Source organism: Trachypithecus francoisi, unplaced genomic scaffold (assembly GCF_009764315.1).
Source record: "Trachypithecus francoisi isolate TF-2019V2 unplaced genomic scaffold, Tfra_2.0 Lachesis_group6, whole genome shotgun sequence".
Taxonomy (NCBI): domain Eukaryota; kingdom Metazoa; phylum Chordata; class Mammalia; order Primates; family Cercopithecidae; genus Trachypithecus; species Trachypithecus francoisi.
In genome coordinates this window covers 88,116,697-88,128,450 of record NW_022681471.1, presented here as the reverse complement: position 1 = coordinate 88,128,450, position 11,754 = coordinate 88,116,697, and positions in this window count along the sequence as shown.

Here is an 11,754-nt window from a genome sequence, read left to right as displayed (position 1 = left end):
CACTGCAAGCTCTGCCTCCCGGGTTCATGCCATTCTCCTGCCTCAGCCTCCCAAGTAGCTGAGACTACAGGTGCTCGCCACCAGCCCTGGCTAATTTGTTGTATTTTTAGTAGAGACAGGGTTTCACCATGGTCTCGATCTCCTGACCTCATGATCCGCCCGCCTCGGCCTCCCAAAGTGCTGGGGTTACAGGCTTGAGCCACTGCACTTTTTCTCCTTCCTCTTCTTCTTCTTCCTCCTCCTCCTCCTCCTCCTCTTCTTCTTCTTCTTCCTCCTCCTCCTCCTCCTTCTCCTTCTCCTTCTTCTTCTGTTTTTTTTTTTCTTGAGATGGAGTTTCACTCTTGTTGTCCATGCTGGAGTGCAATGGAGAGATCTCTGCTTACTGCAACCTCTGCCTCCTAGGTTCAAGCAATTCTCCTGTCTCAGCCTCCTGAGTAGCCGAGATTACAGGTGTGTGCCACCATGCCCGGCTAATTTTTGTATTTTTAGTAGAGACGGGGTTTCACCATATTGGCCAAGCTGGTCTCAAACTCTTGACCTCAGGTGATCTGCCTGCCTACGTCTCCAAAGTGCTGGGATTACAGGAGTGAGCCACTGTGCCCAGCCAGCACTTCCTCCATCTTCAAAGCCAGCACTGCATCATCTTCAAATCTTTCTCTATTACCCTTGCTTCACATTTCCTTTTCATCCCTTGTCATATTTTCTTCACTGATTCTCCTGTATCCTCTTTTATTTTTAAGAACTCCTTTGACTATATTGCCCCCTCAATAATCCAGGATAATCTCCCCATTTCAAGATCCTTAATCACATCTGCAATGTATCTTTTGCCATATAAGGTAACATATTCACAGGTTCTGGGGATTAGGAGATGAACATCTTTGAGAGCTTATTCTCCCTATCAAAACGTATTTATCTAAAGCATATAAAACCATAATTATTTATTAGGAAAATGCAAATCAACCACAATGAGATGCAACCTCACATCCATTGGGATGTTATATTAAAAAATACAGACAAGGGGCTGGGCATGGTGGCTCACGATTATAATCCCAGCGCTTTGGGAGGCCGAGGCAGGTGGATCACGAGGTCAGGAGATAGAGACCACGGTGAAATCCCATCTCTACCAAAAATACAAAAAGTTAGCCAGGTGTGGTGGTGGGCGCCTGTAGTCCCAACTACTCAGAGAGGCTGAGGCACGAGAATGACGTGAACCGGAGAGGCGGAGCTTGCAGTGAGCCGAGATAGCGCCACTGCACTCCAGCCTGGGTGACAGAGCGAGACTTCGTCTCAAAAAACAAAAACAAAAACAAAAACAAAAAACAGACAAGGGGCCAGGCACAGTGGCTCACACCCGTAATCCCAGCACTTTGGGAGGCTGACGCGGGTGGATCACTTGAGGTCAGGAGTTTGAGACCAGCCTGGCCAAAATGGCAAAACTCTGTCTCTACTAAAAATACAAAAAAAAAAAAAAAAAAAAAATAGCCAGGTGTTGTGGTGCATACCTGTAATCCCAGCTACTGAGGAGGCTGAGGTGCAAGAATCACTTGAACCCGGGAGGTGGAGGTATTTTTTGCAGTGAGCCGAGATAGTGCCACTTCACTCCAGCCTGGGCAACAGATTGAGACCCTCTCTCAAAAAAATATATAGATAATAACAAGTGTTAGAGATGACTTGGAGAAATTGGGAACCTCATACATTGCTGGTGGGATTGTAAAATTTTGCAGTGACTTTGGAATATAGTTTAATAGCTCCTCAGAATGTTAAACTTAGAGTTACCATATGACCCAACAATTCTACCCCTAGGTATATACTCAAGATAAATGAAAACATATGTCTGCTCAAAATTCATACACAAATGTTCAGGGCAGCATTATTTAGAATAGCCAAAAAGTGGAAACAATCCAAATGTTCATTTACCAATCAATGTATAAATAAAATATGGCATATCCATATAAGACATATTAATTGGCAATATAAAGGAGTGAGGTACTGGCACAGGCTACAACATAGAACCTCAAAAACATAGTGCTTTGTGAAGGAAATCACAAAAGACCACATATTGTATGATTCAATTTTTAGGAAATGAGAGTAAGCATATCCATAGAGATAGTGTGTTAATGGTTGCCAAGGGCTGGAGGAGTAGAGCTAAAGGTTGTGGGGCAGACTCTGTGACCATGCCTGCAGTCCCAACTACTCAGGAGTCTGAGGCAGGAGGCTCACTTGAGTCCAGCAGTTCTGGGCTGTGTGCTACGCTGATTGGGTGTTCACACTAACTTCACACTAACTTTGTGATCAATATGGTGACCTCTCAGGACCGGGGACACCAGATTGCCTAATGAGGGGTGAATCTACCCACGCTGGAAACACAGCAGGTCAAAACTCCTGTGCTGATCAGTAGTGGGATCGCGACTATGAATAGCCACTGCACTCCAGCCTGGGCAACATAGCAAGATCCCATCTCTCTAAAAAAAGGCTATAGGGTTAATTCATTCATTCATTCACTCATTCATTCATTCATCCATTGAGACAGGGTCTTGCTGTGTCACCTAGCCTGGAGTGCAGTGGTGCAATCAGGACTCACTGTAACATCCACCTCTCCTGCTCAAGTGATTCTTCTGCCTCAATCCCCGAAGTAGTTAGACTACAGGTGTTTGCCATCATGTCAGGCTACATTTTTATTTTTTATTTTTATTTATTAATTTTTTGAGATGGAGTCTCACTCTGTCACCAGGCTGGAGTGCAGTGGCGTGATCACGGCTCACTGCAACCTCTGCCTCTTGGGTTCAAGTGATTCTCATGGCTCAGCCTCCTGAGTAGCTGGGATTACAGGCATATGCCACCGCACCCAACTAATTTTTGTATTTTTAGTAGAGATGGGTTTTCACCATGTTGACAGGATGGTCTTGATCTCCTGACCTTGTGATCTGCCCACCTCGGCCTCCCAAAGTGCTGGGATTAAAGGCGTGAGCCACGGTGCCCGACCTTTATTTTTTACTTTTAGGAGAGACAGGGTCTCACTATGTTGCCCAGGCTGGTCTGGAACTCCTGGGCTCAAGTGATCCTCCTGCTTCAGTCTCCCAAAGTGTTGGGATTACAGACATGAGCCACTGCGACTGGCATGGGGTTTCTTTTAGGGGGGCAAAAATGTTCTAAATTTACAATGGGATGATGATTGCACAATCCTGTGAATATACTAAAACCAATTGTATACTTTAAATGGGTGAATTGTATGGTATGTAATTATATATAATATCTCAATTTATCTGTTAAAAAGTTATTAAAAGGTTGCAATAGATTATCTACCCATGACCTCGTGTATTTCAAACAAAAAGTCTGAAAGTTGTTCCAGAAAAATACAGGTTACATGGTTTTGGTTTTTTGTTGTTGTTGTTCTGATTCTTAACATGAATATATATATTTTGTTTACATTCGAGTAGCTAAGTTTTTCTTTCCTTCTCTTTTCTTTTAGTATTTTTTAAAATTTTTAGTTTCAGGGGTGGCCCAGTGCAGTGACTCATGCCTGTAATCCCAGCACTTTGGGAGGCCAAGGTGGGCAGATCACAAGGTCAGGAGATCGAGACCATCCTGGCCAACATGGTGAAACCCTATCTCCACTAAAAATGCAAACATGAACTGGGTGTGGTGGTGGGCGCCTGTAATCCCAGCTACTCAGGAGGCTGAGGCAGGAGGCAGAGGTTGTGATGAGCCAAGATGGCGCCATTGCACTTCAGCCTGGGCGACAGTCTGAGACTCCATCTGAAAACAAGGAAAAAAAGTTCAGGGATACATGTGCAGGTTTGTTACATAGATAAACATGTGTGATGGGGATTTGTTGTACAGATTATTTCATCCCCCAGTATTAAGTCTGGTAACTATTAGTTATTTTTCCTGATCCTCTCCCTCCTCCCATCTTCCAATCTCCAATAGGCCCCAGTGTGTATTGTTCCCCTCTATGTGTTCATGTGTTCTCATCATTTAGCTCCCACTTATACTGAGGACATGCAGTACTTGGTTTCCTGTTCCTGCCTTAGTTTGTAAAGGAAAATGGTCTCCAACTCCATCCATGTCCCTGCAAAGGACATGATCTCATTCTTTTTATGGCTGCAGCTAAGCTTTTCACAAAGAGCTTAATAACATACTGAAGGTGAGGATGCTGGTAGTAGCAGTCAGACTTGAACCCAAGCTGCCTAGCACCAGAGTCTGGAGTCGTACCCAATTCTCCACATTGGCTCAGGGCTTGTGCTATGTTTTCAGCCTAGCTTTGTCCACTGCCCTTCTTCACCTTCCATCCTTCCTCATACCCTTGCAAGCCTCCTGCCCCCAAGGTTCATTAAGGCAGACTCCAGAGTCAGGTACTGTTCACAGTTCCCGAAAAGTACCCAAGGTTTTTCATGCCTGGCTGTATTTGCCATGATAGAACCTCTGCATGAAAGGTGAGGGGGTCTGTGGGACAGGCAACTATCCATGATATTATTGTCCTTACAGCCCAGAACGATAAAGGCTAGGGGATTGAAGAGGCAGGCTAGGGGATTGAAGAGGCGGAGAAAGCGGTTAGGGACTCTCCATAGAAATTGTCTCAGTCCTGCCCTTTAAATTCACTTTCTAGCCACAGCTCCTTGAATTTACATCCGAGTCACGCCTCCAATTAAACTGTCTCTGCACCTCATCTCAAGTAATCCCCAGAGCTCCACCTCCTTAAATAATCTTGGGTCCTGCCATTTGAACACCTCCAGACCTTACCTTCCTATCTCCCTCTAATAAAGCGCAGAAAACATTTCTCAAATAACACCTTTAGGATTATCTCCAAATATGGTCAACACACACACAAACTCTATTCGGCCCACCCTGGAGAATGTTACTTCAAAATTTGGCTCTTGTGGGGAACATCACACACCAGGGCCTGTCGTGGGGTGGGGAGAATGGGGAGGGATAGCATTAGGGGATATACCTAATGTAAATGACGAGTTAATGGGTGCAGCACCGCAACATGGCATATGTTGTATGTAACAAACCTGCACGTTGTGCACATGTACCCTGGAACTTAAAGTATTAAAGAAAAAAAAAATTGGCTCCTGAACTTTCCAGAGCACACCCTTTAATTAGCCTCTAACCGTCATCCCATTCCTGACATCGCAAGCCCAGCCCCCACGGGCCTCTAGGCTCCATCCGTGACTCACATTTCAGGCCTGCCCCTTCGCCGAGTGCTCGCCCCAGCACTCTCCAGGCCTCGCCCCCTCGGAAAGGACCCTCGAAGCCCCGCCGGCCAGAAAGGGGATCCAGCTCCGCACTCTCAACTAGCCTGGCCCTCGCCTACTGCAATAACCCTCAAGGAATATTCTAGGATAACCCCAAGGCTCCTCCCCTTCGAAGCACCCTCCGATCACTGCCCTCCCAAATCGTGCCCCTTGGCCCCACCCAAGGCAGGGCAGTAGCTGCTGACCCCCCAGGCCTGCCCCTCTCTGAACCCAGCTCCTCTCCGAACCTGACCCCTGGGAGGCCCAGTCCCAGTCACACCCTTCTTGGGGCGCAGGCGCAATGTGGCGCCCGCCCTGTGCACCAGCGCCGCCACGACGGTCGCAGCTTCCGCCGCCAGGAGGTGCGAGTCCAGCCGCGCCAGGCGCTGTCGGGCGCTGGGGCCTGCGGGCAGAAGGGGCCCAGGCCTGCGGGGGAGAGGGGACAGGTCAACACCGACCCTCGGCCTCGGCCAACCCCCATGCTTCCGGACGCCCGAAGACTAGAAATGCCCCTCAGGATACCCGGCGACCCCTGGCCACTCCCTCGATAGTTTCGGAGGTCGCCGCTGTTCCTCCCCTCACGCGATCCCTGACCATCGCGGATAGCTGGTGCACCCCCGCCTGCTCCCACGGTGTCCCTGGAGATCGCTGTTTGACTGCAATAGTCCTGGACACCTCCGAACTCCTCGCGAGGTCCTCGACTGCCCCCTAATCACCCTGGATGCCCAACTCTTTGCCCACGATATCTCAGGGGACCCGTTTCCCCAGATATCCTGGGAGAACACAGCCTGACCCCATAGCCCTGGGACCCCCAATTTCCCCTCTAGGTATCCTAGGCAACCCCTGCTACCCCATGAATTCCCTCAGAGGGCCTGTTCCCCCACGGCCCACGTACCTCCAGATTCCCCTCCACAGGTCCCCAGGGGACCCCAGCTCCCCTCCCCCCAGTTCACTACAGCCCCTGAGTGCCCAGGTGTCCCCAGTGACCACGGGTAGACCCCTCCCCGCACATCTGCACATCTCCCTGGAGACTTCTGAGAGCCCCTCCCCTGCTCTGGTGCGTGGCCCTTTCGCTAGGGTGTGGGTGTGAGTAGGGGACCTCGAGCCCAGCCTCCATCGCTGGGCCCCTTCCCCCTGCCACCGCCACTTGGGCGTCAGAGCCGCTCTGTTTACCACCTGTCAGAAGGAAAAGGTGTGGAGCAGACAGGTGAGACGAGGGTGGCGGCGACTCGCCCTGTCCTTCCCCAATATCCCCAATTCCTGTACCTCCTCTGTTCCCCCTAGGGTTCGCGGCGCCCCCTGTGCGCGGCTCCATGGCCAGTAGTCGGCCGGGTGGACGCAGGGCAGTCAGCAACGAGTTTTGTGCTCTGGGGCGCGCTTACCTGGTGATCCGCTCAGAGCTTGGAAACAGGCTGGCAGGTCCCGTGCCTGGCTCCTGGATCTGCGGGGTGGCCTATCTGGCGGCCAGCAAGGAGGCCTATCTCCGTTAGCTGAGGACGCTGGACTGGCTCCTTTTTCCACCCCAGGATGCTGTTATTCCAGCACAGGAAGGGGAAGTCAAAGCCCAAAGAAATTAGGATACTGTCTGACCTCTGACAACTAAAAGCAGGGAGGCAGAACTGGACCCCAAGTTTACTAGGGAATTCTGCAATCTCCACCAGAGCTTTGCACATAGTAGGCACTCAGTGTATTTGCAGGGGAGGTTTATCTCCCACTGCCCCTATTGGGAAACTGGAAATGTGTGGTGGGACTGAGTACCGTTTGAGCTTTTGGAGCCAAAGAATGGTTTGGTGCTCTGAGCATTATGAGGTTATGGGACTCAAAAATTGGAAAGGGCAGGCTGGGCACGGTGGCTCATGCCTGTAATCACACTTTGGGAGGCCAAGGCAGGCGGATCACTTGAGGCCAGGAGTTTGAGACCAGCCTGGCCAACATGGCAAAACCCCATCTCTACTAAGATTATAAAAATTAACTGGGCATGGTAGTGGGTGCCTGTAATCCTAGCTACTCAGGAGGCTGAGGCAGGAGAATCGCTGAAACTGGGAGGTGGAGGTTGCAGTGAACTGAGATAGATCCACTGCACTCCAACTTGGATGACAGAGCAAGACTCCCTCTCAAAAAAAAAAAAAAAGAAAGAAAAAAAAGAAAAAAAAAAGAAAGAAAGAAAAATTGCAGAGAGCAGGTCCCTTGGAGAGTGAATGAGAGGTGGGACCCAAAATTGAGGAGGCTCTGAATGAATGCATTGGAGTTAGATAGGACACTAGCCGATGTCAGTTGAGGAAGGAGGCCTCTTCTGTGTCTGGAAAGGGGAGTGTCTGGAGACATAAGCCCTAAGCAGGGAGCATGCGGACACAGTGTGACTGTAGTGGAAGGAGGAATGGGATTGCAGTGAGAGAGGGCCTTTCACCACTACTTTGCCAAATAAGAAATTTAAGGTCAGCCGGGCGCGGTGGCTCAAGCCTGTAATCCCAGCACTTTGGGAGGCCGAGACGGCGGATCACGAGGTCAGGAGATCGAGACCATCCTGGCTAACACAGTGAAACCGTCTCTACTAAAAATACAAAAACTAGCCGGGCGAGGTGGCGGGCGCCTGTAGTCCCAGCTACTCGGGAGGCTGAGGCAGGAGAATGGCATAAACCCGGGAGGCGGAGCTTGCAGTGAGCTGAGATCCGGCCACTGCACTCCAGTCCGGGCGACAGAGCGAGACTCCGCCTCAAAAAAAAAAAAAAAAAAAAAAAAGAAATTAAGGTCTGAGAGGCTCAGGGACCTGCCCAGGTCCCTGCAGCAAGCCAACACCAGTTTCAGGCAGCTTACCTACAACACTCACTTGGTCAGTGACTATTTCACTATGGGCTGTGGATACACTGTGTCCTAATGTCCATTCTGGCTGCTTGTGCAGCCTCTCTGGTTCACCTTTCAGAGGCCCAGTATCCTCGTAGGCGAAAGGGGCTGAACAATTCCTGCTTTCATTCCACTTGCAGTCCCCTGCCTCTTTCACCTCTGACCTGACCTTGTCTAATGGGGGACACCCTGGACCTCTTCACTACTCCTCCCAGTTCTTGTTGAGACTTCCACACCTGAATCTGGAGAGGGCAGCTTCCAATCTGGGGCTCCAGGTTTTAAGAACCTGTGGATGTGAGAGTGAGGTGCTTACACACTGTGAAGGAGAACTTGAGGCTCTGTAGCTCCATGAATGGGAGGGTCTTGCAGACTGGGGCATTGTGCAAGGGCTGAGGACAGATGGAATGGTGAGGGGAGGCATCCAAGCACCAGGCAGAATCTACTAACATCGATCAGGGAGCTTGCCAACTGGATGGGAGACTCAAAGGTCTGGGGATGGGAAACTGCTTTCAGGCTTGGAGGTATTCAGGCTTGGGGAATCATGAAGGAATGAAGGGATCCAAGGATGTCCTCAGGGGACGTGAATTACAGGGGCGGGGGCTCAGGATGCTGGATAGGTGTTCACTGAGAGAGCTGACACCAGCAGGGCCGAAATTCCAGGGGCAGGGGCAAGGACTGGGGCTGAGAGAGTAGTGCATGTGTCGCCAAGGCTGCTGGCAGGGTTGGGGGTGTAGAGAGGATGCAGACATGAGGGAGGAACTCCAGCCACTGCATTGTCTGACACCTCAATGTACCCCTCTGGGAAGTGGGGGTGATGAGATATGCATAGTAAGATTGTCAAGAGAGTTCGGAACAAAGTTTCCAAATTGCTGGTGTTGTGCCTAGTCAAGTTATTTGGTAGCAGTGGAGGTGCTTATCTTTAATGTTGATTACAATCACACTATGGGAGAGCAAACCCTCACTTAGCCCTGCCCCACTGTGGATTCAAACCAATGCCCCTCTTAGCCTCATCCATTTATGAATACAACCCAATTACCCAGCTGGGTGCAGTGGGTCACGCCTGTAATCCCAGCACCTTGGGAGGTGGAGGTGGACGGAGTTTGAGACCAGCCTGGCCAACATGATGAAAGCCTGTCTCTACCAAAACTACAGAAATTAGCCGGGCGTGGTGGTGGGTGCCTTTAGTCCCAGCTACTCGGGAGGCTGAAGCATGAGAATTGCTTGAACCCAGGAGATGGAGGTTGTAGTGAGCTGAGATCTCACCACTGCACTCCAGCCTGGGTGACAGAGCGAAACTCCACCTCAAAAATAATAATAATTATCAGCATCATTTTAAAAAACCCATTACCCCTTTTAGCCTCATGTCATTCAAGGATTAAGTCAATTTCTCTCACAGTCCCACCCAATTCATTAATTTAACAAAAGATTGTATTTATTTATTTATTAGAGACAAAGTCTTGCTACATTGGCTAGGCTGGTCTCAAAATTCTGGCCTTAGTGATCTTCTCACCTTGGCCTCCCAAAGTGCTGAAATTACAGGCATGAGTCATCATGCCCAGCCTGTTTTTAGAATTTATATTTGATTTTTTAAAAGACAGGGTCTTGCTCTGTCACTGAGAGTCGAGTGCAGTGGCATGATCATAGCTCATTGTAACCTTGAAGTCTTGGGCTTAAGTGATCCTCCTGTCTCAGTCTCCCAAGTAGCTGGGACTACAGGTGCATGCCACGACATCCAGCTTTTAAGTTTTTAAGGGGTTGAGATATAATTGACTTCAATTTGATAGGTTTTGAATATGTTTATATCAGTGAAACAATCACTACAGTGAAGATACTGAACAGGCTGGGTGTGGTGGCTCACCTCTGTAATCCCAGCACATGGGAGGCAGAGGTGGGAGGACTTTTTGAAGCCAGGAGTTTAAGACCAGCCTGGACAACATAGTGAGATCCCCCTGCCCCAGTCTCTACAAAAATGTAAAAAATTTGCCAGGCATTGTGGCACATACGTGTAGTCCTATCTGTTCAGGGGGATCCCTTGAGCCCAGGAGTTTGAGGTTACAGTGAGCTATGATTTGCCGGCAATCCAGCCTGCATGTCAGAATGTGACCCTGTCACTTAAAAAAAAAAAAAAGAAAGGAAGGAAGAAAAGAAATACTGAGTATAACTATCTCTGCCAAAAGTTTTCTCCTGCCCTTTGTATTTCCTCTTTCCTGCCCTTTTGGCCCCCTCCCTCCAGGCAACCACTAATCCACTTTCTGTCACTGTGTATCAGTTTGCATTTTATTAGATTTTTATATAAATGAAATCATATAGCATGTGCTTTTTGGAGGGTGGGTCTGGCTTCTTTTACCATAATTATTTTTGAGATCCATCCAAATCCTTCATTGTTTTTTATTGCTGAGTTGTATTCCCCTGTATGAGTATACCACAGTTTGTTAATTTATTCACCTACTTTTTTCATTGAAAATTGTTTTCTTGGCTGGGCGTGGTGGCTCAAGCCTGTAATCCCAGCACTTTGGGAGGCCGAGGCGGGCAGATCACGAGGTCAGGAGATCGAGACCATCCTGGCTAACCCAGTGAAACTCCGTCTCTACTAAAAAAATACAAAAAACTAGCCGGGCGAGGTGGCGGGTGCCTGTAGTCCCAGCTACTCGGGAGGCTGAGGCAGAAGAATGGCGTGAACCCGGGAGGCGGAGCTTGCAGTGAGCTGAGATCGGGCCACTGCACTCCAGCCTGGGCGACAGAGCGAGACTCCGTCTCAAAAAAAAAAAAAAAAAAAAATGTTTTCTTTTTAAGAGATGGGGTCTCACTATGTTGCCCAGGCTAGTCTTGAATTCTTGGGCTCAAACAATCCTCCTGCCTCCACTTCCAGCCTCCCAAAGTGCTGGGATTATAGGCATTAGCATTTTAAAAATAGAGACAATGTTTCTATGTTTTTAAAATAGAGATAATGTTTCACTATGTTGCCAAGGCTGGTCTCCAACTCCTGAGCTCAAGAGATCCTCCCACCTCAGCCTCTCAAAGTGCTGCAATTACTGGCCTCATTCAACTATTAATGGGCATTTGGGTTATTTCCAGTTTTTGGATATTAACAAATATTATGAACTGAATTGTGTCCACCCATAAATATGTATATATATTTTGTTGTTGTTTTGTTTTTTTGAGAGAAGTCTCACTCTTATCCCCCAGGTTTGAGTGCAATGGCTCGATCTCGGCTCACTGCAACCTCTGCCTCCCGGGTTCAAATGATTCTCCTGCCTCTGCCTCCCAAGTAGCTGGGATTAAGTCACCTGACACCACGCCCGGCTAATTTTTGTATATTTTAGTAGAGATGGGGTTTCACTATGTTGGCCAGGCTGGTCTTGAACTCCTGAACTCAGGTGATTCACCCTCCTCAGCCTCCCAAGTTGCTGGGATTACAGGCGTGAGCCACTGCGCCCAGCCATAAATATATATGTTAAAGCCCTAACCTCCAATGTGACTGTATCTGAAGATAGCTTCTTTAGGAGGCAATTAAGGTAAAATGAGGCAATTAAGGTAAAATGAGGTCATTAAGGTGGAGCCCTAATCAGATAGGACTGTGGCCTTGTAAGAAACAGAAGAGAGAGATCTCTGCCTCTCTCTGTGTGTGTCTCTCTCACGCCTTTACTCTCCTTCACTCTCTTAATCCATGTGAGGACAC